At 35.5% G+C, this 17,883-nt stretch overlaps 1 protein-coding gene across 43 annotated transcripts in view; it reads left to right on the top strand.

Moving 5' to 3' along the window:
• The window catches only part of LOC108032711 (meiosis regulator and mRNA stability factor 1), a 430,692-nt gene that overhangs the window by 67,288 nt on the left and 345,521 nt on the right, over window positions 1-17,883 (top strand). The gene's annotated exons all lie outside the window — the stretch shown is intronic.

Genomic DNA, 17,883 nt, shown 5'->3' with positions numbered 1-17,883 from the left:
AAGCTTAACAAGACTATGGTGAAAGATAATTATCCGTTACCATTAATTGACGATTTATTAGATACATTAGTAAATAAAACAATATTTTCGAAATTACATTTAAAGCATGGCTACTTTCATGTGTTTGTGGATAGTGAATCGATAAAATATACCTCATTTATGACGCCCTTAGGACAATTTGAGTTTATGCGGATGCCAATGGGGCTAAAGAATGCACCAGCGGTATTTCAACGATTTATCAATAAGTTTTTGCAGACATGATAAGGGATGGTAAGGCAGTTATATACATGGACGATATCATGATTGCGAGTAAAGAAATGCAAGAACATTTAAGTGTTCTTAGAGAAGTTTTTGATCGATTAGCAAGGAATATACTAGAATTAAGAATGCACAAGTGTGAGTTTCTACAAGCAAGTGTGCAATACTTAGGATTTTTGGTAACTAGCAAAGGAATACAGGCTTACGACAAAGAAAAAGAAGCTGTTCGAGATTTTCCCGTTCCAGACAAAGTACACAATGTTAGAAGCTTTCTGGGCTTGTGTTCGTATTTTAGAAGTTTCATTTAAGATTTTTCGATGATCACTGAACCTCTATATGAATTGTTAGAAAAGGATAAAGAATTTGTATTTGAAAAAATGGACGAGGACGAGGCAGAATTGCACACAGACGCCAGCGCACAAGGTTTTGGGGCAGTTTTGCTGCAAAGAAAAGAGGATAAAAAGCTCCATCCTATATTTTATTTTTCAAAAGCAACAACAAAGGACGAAGCAAAGTATCATAGTTTTGAACTGGAAACGTTAGCAATAATTTACGCTCTTAGAAGATTTAGAATTTATGTGCAGGGCACACGATTTAGAATAGTCACAGATTGTAGCTCACTGACGTTGACGTTAAATAGAATTGAGTTAAGCTCCCGTATTGCACGGTGGGCATTAGAATTGCTAGAGTACGACTTTAAATTAGTCCACAAATCGGAAAAACTTATGTAACACGTTGACGCGTTAAGTAGAAATACAAACATAATGGTGGTTGAAACGAATAGCTTTGAAGATAATTTAACTATTTGTCAAGCGAATGATGAAAAATTAAAAGATGTTAGAAAAAAGTTAGAAAATGAGGAAGATAAAATGTTTGAGATGAGGAATGGAGTTATAGATAGAAAGTCGAATAATGAAAAGATGTTATTTTGTGTTCCAGAAGAAATGGAGGCAAAGATGTTATACAAATATCACAATGAATTAGGTTAAAAAGTGGTTAGACATATTGAAAATTGTATAAGATGTGTAGCATTTTCGCCAAAGTCTGGGAAAGTGGAAGGTCTGTTGCAAAGTATACCAAAAGGAAATGTACCATTCGAAATTATACATATTGATCATTAGGGACCGGTTGATAATGAAAGAGTAAAGAAACATCTCTTTGTGGTTATAGACGAACACAAAGGAAGTTATTATAGCATTGAAAGATTAATTTAGGTCTAACAGCAGACCAATTTGTATAGTTTCGGATAGAAGAAGCTGTTTTACGTCGGAAGATTTTGAAAAATTTATGGAAGAGCGTAATATTAAACATGTCAAAATTGCGACTGGGTTACCTTAAGCCAAGGAACAAGTAGAACGAATTAATAGAATTGTGGGACCAATGATAGCTGAGTTAGCAGATCCAGAAGAGAAAATGCTTGGGACACAGTTGTGGAAGATGTTGAGTTTTCATTGAACAACACGAAGCAAAGAAGCATAGCACAAATGCCAAGCAAAATGTTGTTTGGAATAAGCAGAAAGGAAAAGTTATTGATGAATTGAGACAAAAGTTAGAAGAAGTAGATATTGTTAGTGATGTTAGAGATTTAGACAAAATAAGAAAAGATGGTTCAGAAGCGCAAAGAAAATAACAAAAAGAAAACGAACAGAGATATAATGAAAAAAGAACAAAGAGTTCGGAGTACAAAGTAGGAGACTATATCATGGTAAAAAATTTTGATAGCTCAGTAGGAGTCGCAAGAAAGCTAATACCTAAACACTAAGTTCTAAGAATAAGTTGCTGTTATTGTTCGATGCCGCTCACTGTTCTCTAACTCTCTCTCTCAATCTCATCGCTCTCACACTCTCTCAGTGAATCGGGGGTTGATGCGGATCGTGAGCTGAGAGCGAGAGCAGTTGAACGCCGACCGTGATCCTGAACGAACCAAATAAAATCAAATAAAAGAAAAGACTAGAAGTACATATTTGTGTTAAACACCAACTTCAGGGGAATACGTTATACCCCTACAAATCAAGTGGGCCGATCACGAGCCAATTTATATTAATGGCAAAGACGAAGACAAAAGTAATGGCATAGACGGCGGCATTCAGAGCTACGACGAAGAAGACGGCGACAAATGTAACAGGGAAGACGAATTACAACGAAGAAGACGGTGACGAGTGACGAAGTGGCTGGCAGCATTCTCAGAATTAGAGGCAAACGGAACAACGAAAAAGGCGGCGAACAAAACGAAGACGGTGGAAGGAACGACAATTACGCAGATGCAGACCGCGTGTTGCTACCGTTGGATGACGTAATGGCAGAGCTGATCTCAACGTTGAGTGGAAAATCATCGAAGTTGAATATACGACGCAACTTCGAAGGGCGCAAATGGAAACAAAGCGAAAGTTTCGGGAGTTATGTCGACGACAAGATAATGCTGGCTCAGGACATTAATATTGATGCAGATGAAATGTTGAGCTGCATCATCGCAGGTATCCCCAATCAAGGGCTACGCAATCAGGCGCATATTCAATGCTTTGTGGATGTTGGGCACATAAAGAGGGCGTTTGCGGATGTAAGCTTGCCAAAGCTATATGGAGTTGGCAGGCCGACGACATCAACGGATCCCAAGGACAGCAAGGAGACTCGTTGTTTCAATTGCAATGCCAAAGGGCATTGGGCGTATGAGTGCAGGAAGTCAAAGCGGGAGAAAGGATCGTGCTATGCGTGCGGAGAGATAGGACACTTTGTTGCAAAATGAGGGCGAAAACAAGTATGTAAGATATGTTGAAATTAATTTTGTAAACGATTCTAATACCAGTTTAATTGCAGAATGTCTCATAGATACAGGAAGCCCAATTTCATTTATTAAAATATTCAAAGTGCCAGAAGACATTTCGAAATTACCAGTTTTAAGTTCATATTATGGTTTTAACAAAAGTTACCTAAAAACTTATGAAAAAATTATGTTATGTTTTGAAAAATTTAAATAAAGTACATTTTAGTTTAGTTATTGTGGCAAATGAATCTATGAGTCATGATGTAATCTTGGGACGAGATTTTATGGATGCTTGTAATCTAAATTTAAAATGGTTACGGTTGAGAATGTGAAAATCGTTCTGAAGTTAGTGATGAAAAGCAGATAGTTAGCGATGATGTTAGTGATAAAAAGCAGATAGTTAGCGATGATTTTAGTGATGAAAAGCAGATAGTTAGCGATGATGTTAGTGATAAAAAGCAAATAATTGGTGATGTTGTCAGTAATTTTAGGAATAAAAATACAATTAGAGGATTCAAAACCATTCAGTTGTTTGCCCAGACGTTTAGCTTACACAGAGAAAGAAACATTACAGGTGATATTAGACGAATACTTAAGTGAAGGTTATAATTCCTTCACTTAAGTATTCGGCCGACTGAATCTGAGAATGCATCTTCGATAGTGTTAGTTAAAAAGAAGTCAGGCGACTAACGACTATGTGTAGATTACCGAAAGCTTAACAAGACTATGGTGAAAGATAATTATCCGTTACCATTAATTGACGATTTATTAGATACATTAGTAAATAAAACAATATTTTCGAAATTACATTTAAAGCATGGCTACTTTCATGTGTTTGTGGATAGTGAATCGATAAAATATACCTCATTTATGACGCCCTTAGGACAATTTGAGTTTATGCGGATGCCAATGGGGCTAAAGAATGCACCAGCGGTATTTCAACGATTTATCAATAAGTTTTTGCAGACATGATAAGGGATGGTAAGGCAGTTATATACATGGACGATATCATGATTGCGAGTAAAGAAATGCAAGAACATTTAAGTGTTCTTAGAGAAGTTTTTGATCGATTAGCAAGGAATATACTAGAATTAAGAATGCACAAGTGTGAGTTTCTACAAGCAAGTGTGCAATACTTAGGATTTTTGGTAACTAGCAAAGGAATACAGGCTTACGACAAAGAAAAAGAAGCTGTTCGAGATTTTCCCGTTCCAGACAAAGTACACAATGTTAGAAGCTTTCTGGGCTTGTGTTCGTATTTTAGAAGTTTCATTTAAGATTTTTCGATGATCACTGAACCTCTATATGAATTGTTAGAAAAGGATAAAGAATTTGTATTTGAAAAAATGGAATTGCAATGTTTTGAAATGCTGGAAAAAGTTGGTGGAAGCTCCAGTGTTAGGATTATATTATTACAAGGACGAGGCAGAATTGCACACAGACGCCAGCGCACAAGGTTTTGGGGCAGTTTTGCTGCAAAGAAAAGAGGATAAAAAGCTCCATCCTATATTTTATTTTTCAAAAGCAACAACAAAGGACGAAGCAAAGTATCATAGTTTTGAACTGGAAACGTTAGCAATAATTTACGCTCTTAGAAGATTTAGAATTTATGTGCAGGGCACACGATTTAGAATAGTCACAGATTGTAGCTCACTGACGTTGACGTTAAATAGAATTGAGTTAAGCTCCCGTATTGCACGGTGGGCATTAGAATTGCTAGAGTACGACTTTAAATTAGTCCACAAATCGGAAAAACTTATGTAACACGTTGACGCGTTAAGTAGAAATACAAACATAATGGTGGTTGAAACGAATAGCTTTGAAGATAATTTAACTATTTGTCAAGCGAATGATGAAAAATTAAAAGATGTTAGAAAAAAGTTAGAAAATGAGGAAGATAAAATGTTTGAGATGAGGAATGGAGTTATAGATAGAAAGTCGAATAATGAAAAGATGTTATTTTGTGTTCCAGAAGAAATGGAGGCAAAGATGTTATACAAATATCACAATGAATTAGGTTAAAAAGTGGTTAGACATATTGAAAATTGTATAAGATGTGTAGCATTTTCGCCAAAGTCTGGGAAAGTGGAAGGTCTGTTGCAAAGTATACCAAAAGGAAATGTACCATTCGAAATTATACATATTGATCATTAGGGACCGGTTGATAATGAAAGAGTAAAGAAACATCTCTTTGTGGTTATAGACGAACACAAAGGAAGTTATTATAGCATTGAAAGATTAATTTAGGTCTAACAGCAGACCAATTTGTATAGTTTCGGATAGAAGAAGCTGTTTTACGTCGGAAGATTTTGAAAAATTTATGGAAGAGCGTAATATTAAACATGTCAAAATTGCGACTGGGTTACCTTAAGCCAAGGAACAAGTAGAACGAATTAATAGAATTGTGGGACCAATGATAGCTGAGTTAGCAGATCCAGAAGAGAAAATGCTTGGGACACAGTTGTGGAAGATGTTGAGTTTTCATTGAACAACACGAAGCAAAGAAGCATAGCACAAATGCCAAGCAAAATGTTGTTTGGAATCAGCAGAAAGGAAAAGTTATTGATGAATTGAGACAAAAGTTAGAAGAAGTAGATATTGTTAGTGATGTTAGAGATTTAGACAAAATAAGAAAAGATGGTTCAGAAGCGCAAAGAAAATAACAAAAAGAAAACGAACAGAGATATAATGAAAAAAGAACAAAGAGTTCGGAGTACAAAGTAGGAGACTATATCATGGTAAAAAATTTTGATAGCTCAGTAGGAGTCGCAAGAAAGCTAATACCTAAACACTAAGTTCTAAGAATAAGTTGCTGTTATTGTTCGATGCCGCTCACTGTTCTCTAACTCTCTCTCTCAATCTCATCGCTCTCACACTCTCTCAGTGAATCGGGGGTTGATGCGGATCGTGAGCTGAGAGCGAGAGCAGTTGAACGCCGACCGTGATCCTGAACGAACCAAATAAAATCAAATAAAAGAAAAGACTAGAAGTACATATTTGTGTTAAACACCAACTTCAGGGGAATACGTTATACCCCTACAAATCAAGTGGGCCGATCACGAGCCAATTTATATTAATGGCAAAGACGAAGACAAAACTAATGGCATAGACGGCGGCATTCAGAGCTACGACGAAGAAGACGGCGACAAATGTAACAGGGAAGACGAATTACAACGAAGAAGACGGCGAAGCTAACGGCGAAGATAGTAACGTGACGAGTGACGAAGTGGCTGGCAGCATTCTCAGAATTAGAGGCAAACGGAACAACGAAAAAGGCGGCGAACAAAACGAAGACGGTGGAAGGAACGACAATTACGCAGATGCAGACCGCGTGTTGCTACCGTTGGATGACGTAATGGCAGAGCTGATCTCAACGTTGAGTGGAAAATCATCGAAGTTGAATATACGACGCAACTTCGAAGGGCGCAAATGGAAACAAAGCGAAAGTTTCGGGAGTTATGTCGACGACAAGATAATGCTGGCTCAGGACATTAATATTGATGCAGATGAAATGTTGAGCTGCATCATCGAAGGTATCCCCAATCAAGGGCTACGCAATCAGGCGCATATTCAATGCTTTGTGGATGTTGGGCACATAAAGAGGGCGTTTGCGGATGTAAGCTTGCCAAAGCTATATGGAGTTGGCAGGCCGACGACATCAACGGATCCCAAGGACAGCAAGGAGACTCGTTGTTTCAATTGCAATGCCAAAGGGCATTGGGCGTATGAGTGCAGGAAGTCAAAGCGGGAGAAAGGATCGTGCTATGCGTGCGGAGAGATAGGACACTTTGTTGCAAAATGAGGGCGAAAACAAGTATGTAAGATATGTTGAAATTAATTTTGTAAACGATTCTAATACCAGTTTAATTGCAGAATGTCTCATAGATACAGGAAGCCCAATTTCATTTATTAAAATATTCAAAGTGCCAGAAGACATTTCGAAATTACCAGTTTTAAGTTCATATTATGGTTTTAACAAAAGTTACCTAAAAACTTATGAAAAAATTATGTTATGTTTTGAAAAATTTAAATAAAGTACATTTTAGTTTAGTTATTGTGGCAAATGAATCTATGAGTCATGATGTAATCTTGGGACGAGATTTTATGGATGCTTGTAATCTAAATTTAAAATGGTTACGGTTGAGAATGTGAAAATCGTTCTGAAGTTAGTGATGAAAAACAGATAGTTAGCGATGATGTTAGTGATAAAAAGCAGATAGTTAGCGATGATTTTAGTGATGAAAAGCAGATAGTTAGCGATGATGTTAGTGATAAAAAGCAAATAATTGGTGATGTTGTCAGTAATGTTAGGAATAAAAATACAATTAGAGGATTCAAAACCATTCAGTTGTTTGCCCAGACGTTTAGCTTACACAGAGAAAGAAACATTACAGGTGATATTAGACGAATACTTAAGTGAAGGTTATAATTCCTTCACTTAAGTATTCGGCCGACTGAATCTGAGAATGCATCTTCGATAGTGTTAGTTAAAAAGAAGTCAGGCGACTAACGACTATGTGTAGATTACCGAAAGCTTAACAAGACTATGGTGAAAGATAATTATCCGTTACCATTAATTGACGATTTATTAGATACATTAGTAAATAAAACAATATTTTCGAAATTACATTTAAAGCATGGCTACTTTCATGTGTTTGTGGATAGTGAATCGATAAAATATACCTCATTTATGACGCCCTTAGGACAATTTGAGTTTATGCGGATGCCAATGGGGCTAAAGAATGCACCAGCGGTATTTCAACGATTTATCAATAAGTTTTTGCAGACATGATAAGGGATGGTAAGGCAGTTATATACATGGACGATATCATGATTGCGAGTAAAGAAATGCAAGAACATTTAAGTGTTCTTAGAGAAGTTTTTGATCGATTAGCAAGGAATATACTAGAATTAAGAATGCACAAGTGTGAGTTTCTACAAGCAAGTGTGCAATACTTAGGATTTTTGGTAACTAGCAAAGGAATACAGGCTTACGACAAAAAAAAAGAAGCTGTTCGAGATTTTCCCGTTCCAGACAAAGTACACAATGTTAGAAGCTTTCTGGGCTTGTGTTCGTATTTTAGAAGTTTCATTTAAGATTTTTCGATGATCACTGAACCTCTATATGAATTGTTAGAAAAGGATAAAGAATTTGTATTTGAAAAAATGGAATTGCAATGTTTTGAAATGCTGGAAAAAGTTGGTGGAAGCTCCAGTGTTAGGATTATATTATTACAAGGACGAGGCAGAATTGCACACAGACGCCAGCGCACAAGGTTTTGGGGCAGTTTTGCTGCAAAGAAAAGAGGATAAAAAGCTCCATCCTATATTTTATTTTTCAAAAGCAACAACAAAGGACGAAGCAAAGTATCATAGTTTTGAACTGGAAACGTTAGCAATAATTTACGCTCTTAGAAGATTTAGAATTTATGTGCAGGGCACACGATTTAGAATAGTCACAGATTGTAGCTCACTGACGTTGACGTTAAATAGAATTGAGTTAAGCTCCCGTATTGCACGGTGGGCATTAGAATTGCTAGAGTACGACTTTGAATTAGTCCACAAATCGGAAAAACTTATGCAACACGTTGACGCGTTAAGTAGAAATACAAACATAATGGTGGTTGAAACGAATAGCTTTGAAGATAATTTAACTATTTGTCAAGCGAATGATGAAAAATTAAAAGATGTTAGAAAAAAGTTAGAAAATGAGGAAGATAAAATGTTTGAGATGAGGAATGGAGTTATAGATAGAAAGTCGAATAATGAAAAGATGTTATTTTGTGTTCCAGAAGAAATGGAGGCAAAGATGTTATACAAATATCACAATGAATTAGGTTAAAAAGTGGTTAGACATATTGAAAATTGTATAAGATGTGTAGCATTTTCGCCAAAGTCTGGGAAAGTGGAAGGTCTGTTGCAAAGTATACCAAAAGGAAATGTACCATTCGAAATTATACATATTGATCATTAAGGACCGGTTGATAATGGAAGAGTAAAGAAACATCTCTTTGTGGTTATAGACGAACACAAAGGAAGTTATTATAGCATTGAAAGATTAATTTAGGTCTAACAGCAGACCAATTTGTATAGTTTCGGATAGAAGAAGCTGTTTTACGTCGGAAGATTTTGAAAAATTTATGGAAGAGCGTAATATTAAACATGTCAAAATTGCGACTGGGTTACCTTAAGCCAAGGAACAAGTAGAACGAATTAATAGAATTGTGGGACCAATGATAGCTGAGTTAGCAGATCCAGAAGAGAAAATGCTTGGGACACAGTTGTGGAAGATGTTGAGTTTTCATTGAACAACACGAAGCAAAGAAGCATAGCACAAATGCCAAGCAAAATGTTGTTTGGAATCAGCAGAAAGGAAAAGTTATTGATGAATTGAGACAAAAGTTAGAAGAAGTAGATATTGTTAGTGATGTTAGAGATTTAGACAAAATAAGAAAAGATGGTTCAGAAGCGCAAAGAAAATAACAAAAAGAAAACGAACAGAGATATAATGAAAAAAGAACAAAGAGTTCGGAGTACAAAGTAGGAGACTATATCATGGTAAAAAATTTTGATAGCTCAGTAGGAGTCGCAAGAAAGCTAATACGTAAACACAAGGGTCCTTATGTTATAGATAAAGTTTTGAGGAATGATAGATACTTAATAAAAGATAAATCAATTCAAAATTAACACAAGATCAGGGAATCTTAAAATGTCAGGACGGCCGTATTATGTATGTGTTTGTATGTTATTGTATTCCTTCTAGATCATTCGTGTAAGTTCTAAGAATAAGTTGCTGTTATTGCTCGATGCCGCTCACTGTTCTCTAACTCTCTCTCGCAATCTTTTCGCTCTCACACTCTCTCAGTGAACCGGGGGTTGATGCGGATCGTGAGCTGAGAGCGAGAGCAGTTGAACGCCGACCGTGATCCTGAACGAACCAAATAAAATCAAATAAAAGAAAAGACTAGAATTTAAATTGAAAAAAGTTCTAGAGATAGTCATATTCAACGAGCAATGGTTCGTGTCGATTCACGCGATTACTTTTTGGAAGCATTCCTTTATATGGATTATTTAATAGTTATATGTTGTTCCGAAAAAAAATGCTTAAAAACTTAACAGACGTTTTTAAGAATTGTAGGAAATACAATCTAAAGTTACATCCAGAAAAATGTTAATTTTTTAAGCATGAGGTGACTTTTTCTGTTATAAATGCACAGATAAAGGAATACGTCCAGACGACAAGAAATATGACTTCATTATGATTACCCTGCATCGCACAATGCGCAAATGCGTAGCATTTCGCAAATATTATATGCGTTTCATAAAAAATGTATCTGAATATTCACGGCACTTTAAGATTTCGTAAAAAAAAATATTTCCTTTGAACAGATGAATGCCAAAACGCATTCCAATATTTAAAAACAAAACCTACTTTGCTACAATATCCCGTATTTAGCAAAGAATTTTATATAAAAACTGACGCAAGTAAGCAAGCCTGTGGAGCGGTTTTAACAGACTCCAACTTGCATACTTAGCGTTCATACGGACAGAAGGACATGGCTAGATCGACTCGGCTAGTGATCCTGATCAAGAGTATACATGTTTTAAGGGTTCGGAAACGCGTCCTTCTACCTGTAACATACTTTCCGACAGCGATTCAATACAAGGAGGTCATACAGGTATTGCTAAAACCTTGGCCAGGGTCAAAAGACATTATTTTTTGGAAAGGTATGACTTGAGATTCTACTGAGTACATACAAAAATTTCAGAAATGCCAAAAAGGTAAAATAACTAAGAACAAATAGACCCCATTATTGCTAACTGATTCGCCTATAAATGCTTTCGAAAGAATGATAGTGGACACTATTGGTCTACTACAAAATCCGAAAATGGAAATGAATCATAATATTTGATTTAACTAAATATTTAATTGCTATACCTCTTCCAAGTATGAGCGTGAACGCTATCGTTAAAGCAATTTTTGAATTTATTTTGAAGTACTGTCGCATGAAGACGTTCGTTACGAAAATGAATATAGATTATACAAATTCAATTATAAATGATTTGTGCAAATACCTAAAAAATTAAAATATAACATCTTCGGCACACCACCACCTGTCGAAACAACAGAAAGAAGTCATAGAACTTTCAATGAATGCACACGCACGTATGATAAAACTTATTGGGACGTATGGCTTCAATATTTCGTTTTTGCTTGCAACACGACCCCCTCAATGACACATAATTATTGTCCATATGAGGTAGTATTTGATAAAACAAATAATTTTATCAAATCATATATAATATAGATGACTAAGCTAAGGAAAATAAATAAAGAATACGAAGCGATACTGATGATAGGAAAAAATAAGAAAAATAATAAAAGACTTTATGATCAGAAAATAAGGAACATAGTAAAAATGTTTAATTTCTTAATTTAATAATACTGGTCCGTATAAAGTTATGGAATTAGAATATAGAACTAACACTATAATAAAGAGTAATTAAATCAACAGAAGGCAGTTCAAGTATCCTTATATATTGAATATCTACTTATCAAGAGTTCTTACTGAACTTTGGGAGCGGCACCTATGCTGCTCCAAATATAATAATATATCATAAGGTCAGACATCTTGCTTCTTTTACTACACTGTCCGTATATTCGTTTCTACGCCAAATATTGGAATAATGTTAAAAGGATAACAACTTTCCAAAAGCTTAATTTGTTTTATTTATTGTATATTGAATGTTACAGGTTAAAAGGAACCGTCTCAGAGTATACTCCAAAAAGTATACAAATTCCTGTCTGCCCGTCTGTCCGTGTGAGCGCTGTGATCTCAGAAACCATAAAAAAATTTGGCTCTTTCAGTTTAATTTCTTAAAAATAACAATTTTTCTAAAAAAAATGTCCAACACCCACTCTGGGCCAATGGGATGCCCTTAAATGTAACAAAAAATTATAATTTTGAACTGTGATTCCTTAGAAACTATCACAGATAAAGATTTTAAAAAATTTGATGTTTTTAATATTAAATAATTTTTATTTTTCATTTTCATTGTCAAAGAAAGTGTTTTGAATCAGTCGTTTAACGCGTCTTAAGTTTTATGTATTTTCTTTATTCCGCTAGGTGATAGCCAATCTCAATCCATCTCGCACTAGATTTGATTTGAAAATAATTGATTGTTAATTGGTTCTAACCGAGAGTTAGTCTGTGGGGAGACCAATACATTTAGAATTAAAGTCCAAAACAAGTATTTTAAATTTAAGTCTAAAAACAATCAAACAAAAACACCTCCTAGCCTCTGTTACCGCCTTCATAACGAATAAAGCTTGTAAATTTGACTAAACAAATACACTTTTTAAAATTTTCACATTCTCTCCGCATTAATATTTTATTAAGGGAATACTTTTTTGAAGCGTGTCAAATGATAACATTTCAACTTATGCAAAGGGTTATCCATAAGTTACTCGTCAGTATTAAGATAATTTTAAAACCTGTTCACTGCTTTATTACCAAGTCGCAGCAACAAGACTACACAACAGAACTATGAGCGACATCCAGAACATAAAATGCAAAGGCGTGAGTGGAGAAGGAACGAAGAATGGGCATGCCAACAGGTGGAAGCTCTACAGCACTCTGCACCATGACACGGTGGTATACCAACCCGCGTGGGTTGGCACCCACGCTTCGTAATTAAGAATATTTAGTTCCTGGCGCTCTTTCAGGGTGAGGAGCCTATCCATGTTTACTGGAGGATCCGCACAAATTGTTTCGAAGTTGCAACACAGCGGTCCTCAGCGGATCTTCGAAAGGGAGTTCCTCCCAATACTGATGATCTGCATCAATCTGTAGCGTTTCCACCTGTTGGCGTGCCTATCTTCGTTCGGGCAGGGTTCTCCTTGGTCCCTCCACTCACGCCATGCTTTTTCAGGAAAGCACGCATTTCGCGGATATAGCTGGTGCTCTGATTCTGGTGATGTGTCTTGTTTATAAAACAGAGAACAGGTCTTTAAATTATCTTAGTACTAGGAAATTTGAATTTATAGACATTTTTGACAAAGGATACAGTTGAAAATTTTTGTTTTTTTAAGTATTTACACCAGAGCGATTTCCACTGTTGTTGAGAAATTTTGAAGTATATTGTAACATTAGTAACACGATTTTAAGTTTTTAAGAATTGTTGCTAGCTTTAGTTATACTTAAAAAAAAACCTTCCATTATTTTTCGAATCTTTTCTTTGAAAACTGTACGTAAAAGTCATACGATTTTTTTTTTAATTAATTCGAAAGTCTTAAAAATATAAAATATGATATTCCCAATATTATAAGATAATATGCCAAAAAACTGCGAAGCTTCAATTTGTTTCTTATTATTTGCCCACCAATTTTCCTTTCGTTCCTATGATAGCTATATGATATAGTCGTCCGATTTTGATAAAATGAAATCCGAAATTCAGAGCTCAATAAAATATCTTATTTTCAAGCGTAGGATGTTATACGTTAAGAAACACCAAAGTATATAATTTTTTGTATTATTTTACCACTTATTTTTCGATCGTTCATATGGCAGTTATATGATATAGTCGTCCGATTTTGATAAAATTTAACTCGAAATTCAGAACTAATTAAAAAATGTTATTTCCAAGCTTAGAAGGTTATATGCGAAAAAACATCAAATATAAAATTAAATATTTGTGTTTCCGATTATTCCTATGGGAGCTATAAGATATAGTTTTCCAACCCGACTAGTTCCGATTTATATACTACCTGCAATAGAAAGAAGACATTTGGGAAGGTTTCAGCCCGATAGCTTCAAAACTGAGAGACTAGTTTGCGTAGAAACGGACAGACAGACGGACATGGCTAGATCGACTCGTCTAGTGACGCTGATCAAGAATATATATACTTTTTGGGGAGACGTTTCCCTCCTTCACTGCGTTGCAAACTTCTGACTGAAATCATTATACCCTCTGCAAGGGAATAAAAACTTGTAAGTATATTGTGATATAAATGCTCTCAATATAAAAACAAAATGGTACCAAAAAAAAATTAAACTGAATTTTTTTAAAAAGGTCTTGGTAAATATATACTAAATTTATAGTTTAGTTGTTGAGATTATCAATGTTAATACCGCCACTTCAATTTTATTCAAGCACAATGAAAATATTTTCAATTTCCAAATTATAATATTACTTTTTAGAATATTTTTAACTGTGAAAGTCTCTCTCTATGTACCTTACCAAAGTTTAAAAAATTATATTTTTTTCTTCTTGTATATTATATTGTAGGTTATAACTTGGGTTTTGGGTGTAAGGCTAGTTTTTGATCCAGTATAAGATGAAAGAATGAGAAAGAATTTTTTTAGAATGCACATGTCTAAGACCAACCTCCTTAAAGTTCTGTTACCTTGCTTTACAGCTTTAAAACCACTTTATTCACAAATAGTCTAAAATTCTAGATCTATTCTATGATCTAGAATATTAGAACTATACAAATTGAAAGCAACTAGAAACAAAACCAGGCCGACACCTCTACCATAAACTTTATTCTGGAGTTAAATTAAAAGACATTCTTATATTCGATTTAGCTTCGCTTGTGAACAGCTGTGTTTACTTTTGTGCTCTGAGTTTTTGTCTTTTCCAGTGATTTTGTGCGAGTGTTCTGTGTGTATTAATTTACAAAGATTAGCCTAACAATTGTGCTAGTAATTCTAAATAGATCTCCCAGCAAACGGGTACGTGGTAATAGTTATTTTAGCATTTCTATTAGATTTGTTTAATCCCATAGCTTTGTTTTTGCTAAACTTGCTAAAACTCTTTTACTCTCTCTCAATCTCCCTCGCTCTATTTTATAACTGTAACCTACTCTCTATGCACCCGCTGAATTTCTAGTAGATTTTTTCGGTGCTATTTTCTGCAACTTTCTCTATCTCTCTCTCTCTCTCTCTCTTGCTTGATTTACTTTGTATTGTTAGTACTGAAAGTTGTTAGTGACGCACAAGCCACGCTTAGTCGATAAAATATTTTTTTTCTCTCGTGCTCTCTTACGTTTTGATAAATTTTCGATTTTCGATCTCGCGCTCTTACTTTTTTGGGTTTTGTGCCTTTGTGATTTTTGAATTTGATCCCAGTGTCAAATTTACTTTGAGGTATTTTTGATATTTTGTTTCATTTGTTTGTCTTACAATGGCCCTTGTCTTTTCCAAGAAAAACTGCAGAGTTAAAGATTTTATTGATCTTAACTCTGGTCTTATGTGGTCATGTGTTTCCTGCAAGGAAATGGTGGTTGAGATGAGCGGCTTTATGAAGCAGACTCGAGACAGCCTGTTGAATATCTCGGGTGCTTTTAGGCAACTCAATGAGCGGTTCAATACCGTCTGTGCCCAGTTTAATAATAAAAAATGAATAACCGAGTCGCCTAAACGCAAAGAAGACAGCTTAACCGCCGTTAATACCACCATGGAATCCAACCCAAATCCGAACTTGGTAGCAGCAGTTCCTGTCGACACAGGGGTAAGTGAACCAACTGTGCGTATGGATACAGCTAGCTCGAGTGAAGTCCATGTTTCCGGACTAAAAGCTTCTGTACTGGCTAAGTCAAAGAAATCGGTACCGACCGTTCCTATAGGTACTGTAGGCACCGTTCCTGGATCTCAGCCTAGTGAGGTTCAGACTGCTGCTGGGGAGCGTAAGAAACTTTCAGTTGTCCCACAAAGGAAGCAATTATTTGTTTCTAGATTCACGCCAGATACAATATCTGAATTTATCTGGAATTTATACGTTAAAAATTCCCATCCGAAGATATTGCAGTTGAACAATTTTGATTTTCATATGCTCGTAGGATATCTTCTTTTAAAATATTTGCTCCGCCTGATGTTTTTAATGTTTTACTTTCTGAAAGCTTTTGGCTTAATGATGGTTTAGTAATTAAGGAATTTATTCCAAATAAACCGAGAACAAATAACCGGCCCTCCACTGTGTCAAACAACTAAAAAGTTTAATGCTGGCGTATCAAAATGTTAGGGGATTAAATATGACGCTACCCAAGCTTTATGCTGACTCCTCTGCATTTACAGAAGATTTTTTAGCTTTTACGGAAACTTGTCTGAAACCAGGGATATCCGACTCTGAAGTTCTGGCTAATAACCTAAATACTTATACGACCGATCGCCACTCATGTAGGGGGCGGTGTCCTGATTTCCGTTACCTCTAGCCCAACATCTGAAAGAATTCTCATTCATATCCCGAATGAAATTGAATTTCTAAGTGTGAAAGTTTCTTTGCAATCTTTATCTGTTTTTGTTACATGTTCTTATATTCCACCTGGCTCTGACCTAGTAATTTATGAGCACCATCTGTCTGCAATAAAATCTGTTTTATCCCTTCTTTCTAACAGAGACCTTTTGATTGTCTTAGGTGACTTTAACCTACCTGATATTTCTTGGTCTCCTCTTACTGACTCATTTGTCGCTATGCCGTTATCCGCCCATGATTTTGTAGATGGCCTTTTAGAATTATCGTTACAGCAAGTAAGCTTTATAAAAAATTCCTCAAGAGACAATTAGAGCTTGTGTTTGTTTCAGACCCGTCTGAAATCACAGTATGTAGAATTGACGCTCTTGTTGTACCTGAAGACTTATATCATCCAACTATGGAACTGACAATGTGCATCCCCTGCTCTGATACCCTATCTCCTTTAGTTTCTCCGACTCAAATAAGATGTTTTCGTAAATGTAACTATAATAAACTTGACGATATGATTTCTCATTATAATTGGACAGACTTGTACAATTGTACAGACATTGAAAGTGCCACTGAACTATTCTATACAGTCTTAAATACGTTCTTTAATGAATGCGTACCTGATGGGTTTCTTTCAAACCTAAACAGACCTCCTTGGTTTACCAATGCGCTTCAAAGACTTAAAAACCTTAAATCTAACACTTATAAAAAACGTATAAAAAATTGGGTAGACCAGCAGATTTTTCGAAATATGTTGTGGCTCGAACAGATTTTAATGTTCTCAACAGTCATTGCTACTCTATGTATCTAAGTCGATGTAAATTTGAATTTTCAAACGATCCGAAACAGTTTTACCATTTTGTTAATGCCAAGCGTAAGGCATAGGCATTGCCTTCACCGGTACGTTTAAACTCAATGGAGGCATCGTCGGATTCTAAAATTGCTGATTTAATTGCTGAGTTTTTCCAAACTACTTATAGTTTGACAGCTTGGTCAAATTCTAACTACCCTAATCCCTCAAATAAGGCAATATGTATTTTCTCCCCTGTAATCACTGAAAGCTCTGTCGTAAGAGATTTAGCAACAACAACGCCAACATGTTCTCCCGGTCCAGATGGACTTCCTGGATGTTTTCTTAAGTTTTGTGCATCAACCATTTGTAAACCGATTCTTAAAATTTTTATTTTGTCTATTTCATCATCAGTTTTTCCTTCTATCTGGAAGGACTCTTTTATTATTCCACTCCACAAAAAAGGTGGGAAAGCAGATGCCCAAAATTATAGAGGTATTTCTAAATTGTCAGCAATTCCTAAAGCATTTGAACGTATTATCACTTCTCACTTGCAACATTTATGTTCCTCGCTTATATCACCGTGTCAGCATGGTTTTGTTAAGCGAATATCGACCACCACCAACCTTCTCGAATTGTCATCTATTGTAATAAATGGGTTTAAGAAAAAAATTCAGACTGACATTGTATATACAGATTTTAGTAAGGTCTTTGACTCCGTTAACCACTCACTTCTTTAATTTAAATTAGATCAGCTTGGGTTTCCTGGTAATCTATTATCTTGAATTTCATGTTACTTGAATGGTAGGACTCAGAGGGTTATATTCAAGAA

Source organism: Drosophila biarmipes, unplaced genomic scaffold (genome assembly GCF_025231255.1).
Source record: "Drosophila biarmipes strain raj3 unplaced genomic scaffold, RU_DBia_V1.1 ptg000015l, whole genome shotgun sequence".
Classification (NCBI taxonomy): Eukaryota; Metazoa; Arthropoda; class Insecta; order Diptera; family Drosophilidae; genus Drosophila; species Drosophila biarmipes.
This window is presented reverse-complemented; position numbering and strand designations above follow the sequence as displayed.